This window comes from Adiantum capillus-veneris, chromosome 8, assembly GCF_014529385.1.
Source record: "Adiantum capillus-veneris isolate H3 chromosome 8, ASM1452938v2, whole genome shotgun sequence".
Taxonomy (NCBI): Eukaryota; Viridiplantae; Streptophyta; class Polypodiopsida; order Polypodiales; family Pteridaceae; genus Adiantum; species Adiantum capillus-veneris.
The window spans coordinates 32938951-32942895 of NC_140938.1; the positions used below are offsets into that span (position 1 = coordinate 32938951).

The 3945-nt window shown below is 46.5% G+C and overlaps 1 pseudogene; it reads left to right on the forward strand.

Moving 5' to 3' along the window:
* The first annotated feature begins 1291 nt into the window (after positions 1 to 1291).
* Positions 1292 to 3675, forward strand: LOC147451926 (putative L-type lectin-domain containing receptor kinase S.5; annotated as a pseudogene).
* Positions 3676 to 3945: the final 270 nt, after the last annotated feature.

Below are 3945 nucleotides of genomic sequence, written 5' to 3' on the forward strand. Positions count from 1 at the left end.
ATCGACCTGCAAAAGTGCTTGCACAACCTTGCAACTCGGGGGGGGGGAAGGTCACTATGTATAAATTGTGTATAGTGCATATTCAAAGACTTTTTCAAACTCCTTATCTATGATTTTTTGACAAATAAAATATACCCTTTTCCTATTCAATCTGTAATTTTTTTTTCCAATTTCATCTTACGGTACCCTTTTATATGTGAAAATGTGAGAGAAAATAAAAATAAATAAACCCTTTTTCCGCACTCACGTGGTAGTCATATATTATTAAGTGACCCCCTCGAGCCTTGCAACTCGTGCAATGTCAAGAGTTTTTGTCATGAAGTAGGAAATGAGCATCTTGCAACTCCAAATTTGCCGAATTTGATCGAGTTGGCCTCGCAAGGTCTTTGTTAGAAGAATATTACAAAGGTGTAGATTGGTATAGCTTTTACAAGTCCCTCCCCTGACAAATTGTCAAGGTGAGCTATGCCTACGAAGACCCAAACATGTGGAACTCGACTAAGTATGTCAAGGTCATGGGTGTGGTCTCGCAAAAGAGTGTGTATACTACATACTTCATAGGGTGTTGTAGAAGAAGGGAGGGGACTAAGGATCCCATGACAATATTTCAAACTAGCTCGGGGAGGTCATTATAAGTTAAAAATGCCTATCACGTGGGTTCAACATTGGGGATTCTTTATTCTATATTTTTTAAAATTTTTACATACGGCAAAAAGAAGTTCTCGAAAAAAAAAATATAGATTAAATAGAAAAAAATCCCTTTCATTGGAGAGATATTCATAACTAAAGGATTTTATAAATAGTGCTTGAATGCACATGATATATAGGTTTCACATATAGTGACTTTCTCCCTCTACGTGCAAACGAGCAAGTTGGGAAAGGATCAATGGCTGGATTTGCGATCGATGTTGTAAAGTCAAGGCAAAAACTAAATCTTGGTGAGCATGCAAATTTGGGCTCATCCTAGGAACCACAAGCCTTGAACCCACGATCATAAGCTTTCAAACACCCTAACCACTCTCCCCGCATGCAATTATTCTTGAAGTACATGTATTTACCAAGCATACTGAAGTAAAATCGGTCCGATATTTGTAAATTCATTAAACTTCGTAAATTTAGGCTGCCAAATCAACGACACACGATCCATATGCACCTTGAAACTTCTCACTACCATAGATCCTCTCCCCCATGACCGTGTCTAGGGAGACGTGGGGAGGGACGGCGTTGACTTGAATGTATGCCAAGCGGACTGGCCAGCCAATTATAAGCCTGGAGGCCAGCCAATACGCCTATGCAGCGCCTGCGCCAGCCAGCTTGCCTCTCGAGTCTCGACTACGTCCTGCTGGACTCCTCCTCCTCCTCCTCCTCCTCCTCCTCCATGGCTGTTCCCTTCTGCTCCACCCCACCATTATATCTCACTCTGTTCCTTCTCTTCTTCTGCTTCGACGTTCACAGCCTCCACTTCGATTTCCCTAGCTTCTCCAACAGTGATTACCCGCGCCTCGACTTGTCCAACAACTCCAGTGTCTATATTAACAGCGCCCTCCAAATCACCCGCAACTCCGCATCCAGCGATGTCTCCAACAGCTCTGGCCAGATCACCTACTCCCAGCCCCTCCAGCTCCATCACAAATCTCATCACTACTTGGACTCCTTCAACACCTCCTTTGACACCAACATGGGACGCATTCCAGACGGCGGCACCCCCGGCTCCGGCGGCGGCATGACCTTCATACTCAGCTCGAATTCCGTTGAAGATTATCTTCCCAACAGTTTTGGCCAGTGGCTTGGCCTCTTTGATGCTTATTCTACCAAGAAACAGGCCCACATGGTAGCAATTGAGCTCGATACATTCAAGGATAGCGTCGATCCGGATGGAAATCTGTCGGAATCGATGTGATCAACGGCAGTGACGTACTCCACGCCATGGTCACCATGTCCCTCTGCCCTCAAGTTCTCCTCTCAGACATGTCAACAGAAGGAGGGATCCACACCAGCGTTTGGATCGACTACAATGGCTATCTCCGAACCCTCGATGTCTATCTTGCCAATCAAGGATCCCGCCTAACAATTAAGCCCGAGAAACCTTTCATTTCGGGCCATCCCATCGACTTGAGCAAATACCTCTCAGACACCGTGTATGTGGGCTTCTCTGCTTCAGTGGGTACAATCCTAGAAACCCACTGTGTCCTTGAATGGCATTTCAATTCCACCATTTTCCCTAAGAGCGGACCTGTTGCCACCATATTAGGCTCCATCTTCGGAGGTCTTGTTGCGCTAGCCCTGATGATTGTAGGAGTAGTGGTATTACTGCGCTGGAGAACTCGGAGAGCAGAGAAAGCACGGGAGATGGAAAGTCTTCATCATGGACCGCGGAAGTTGTCGAAGAAAGAGCTCAAGCAGGCAACGAGGAGATTCAGCAACGAGTGCAAGCTGGGGCAAGGTGGGTTTGGAGAAGTGTACAGGGGTGTCATAAGATATGAGGATGGAAGAGAGAGAGAGGTGGCAGTGAAACGCTTGTCGAAAACATCAAAGCAGGGGCAGAGGGAATTCAAGGCAGACGTGATGAGCATGGGGAGGATGAGGCATAAGAATTTAGTGCGGTTACTGGGGTGGAGATATGGGAGTGGGCGGTCGATGATGCTGGTGTATGAGTATATGCCAAACAGAAGCCTGGATCAATGGATAAAGCAGGGAGTGGCAGAAGTGATGGGGTGGGAGAGGAGGTATCATGTGATGAAGGGGGTGGCAGAAGGGCTATCCTATATGCACGAAGGGTGGGAGAATGGGTAGGCAATAGTTCACAGGGATCTGAAGCCAAGCAATGTCATGTTGGATGCGGAGTTCGATTCAATGCCAGGATAGGCGATTTTGGCCTGGCGAAGCTTTTCAATATCAGGGGAGAGAATATCGTGGCCGCTAACAATAACATTGCAGGCACCCTGGGCTACATGGCCCCAGAGTACATGGCACAGGGCATCATAAGCAAGGAGATTGACATATACAACCTGTGTGTGCTTGCCATAGATCTTGTCACTGGCCGCTGCGGCACCATTGAGTCTTTCACGTCGCTTCTGTCGTGCGTCTTGGATAATCACGATTCGACTATGTCCCAGCGTCTGCAAGGGGTTGCTGATGCTCGCCTCCATGGCCACTACGATTCCACCCAACTAGGGCTTCTCCTAAAAATAGGCTTGGCATGTTGTCAGTTTGATCCCCGTACTCGTCCCACCATCCGCGATATCATCAATGCGCTTTCTACTTCGAACCCCATCAATATAGCCTGTACCCCTTCGATGCAGTTTTCTTCCTCCAGATCAGCGCCCACGGCCAGCTCCTCCTCGCATTCTACTTCAACCGTCTTCTCTGCAATGGAGTTGAGTGTGCTGGTCGGTAAAATGTGGGGGATACAATCTGTTTTCCAAAGGGTACAGGATATAGCAGCCTGCAGTTGTGAAGCTCACATGTTTGGTGGCCTACATACGCTTTTAAATTGTGGTTGTAAGGAGGATAATGATGAAGGGGGAAGATCTTTTTCTCAAGTGCATTGGTTGGCATGTGCTCTAATTCCACGTAAGATCACACGCTTTCTAGTTCCCACAATGCTCTTTTGGGTAGGCGTGTACTCATAAATTTCCACAAGGGATCACTTGCCGTTGAGTTATGGTTTTGTGAGTGTCATTTTGATATAGTTTGTGGTTCTTATCTTGTGTTTTGAGTGCTATTGGGAGACATTGCTATATATAGAGGTGTCCTTTGCTCTTGTTTTCCCAACAGTGTCATAGAGCCCATATCCATGCTATATATAGGTATGAGTCTCAACTATACATGTGTACTCTATGTATGGAGTCTCTACACTTCGGGATTAGAGAATGGTGGCTCGTCTCTCTCTCTCTCTCTCTCTCTCTCTCTCATCTATTCCATAATTACCTGCATATCTCGCCT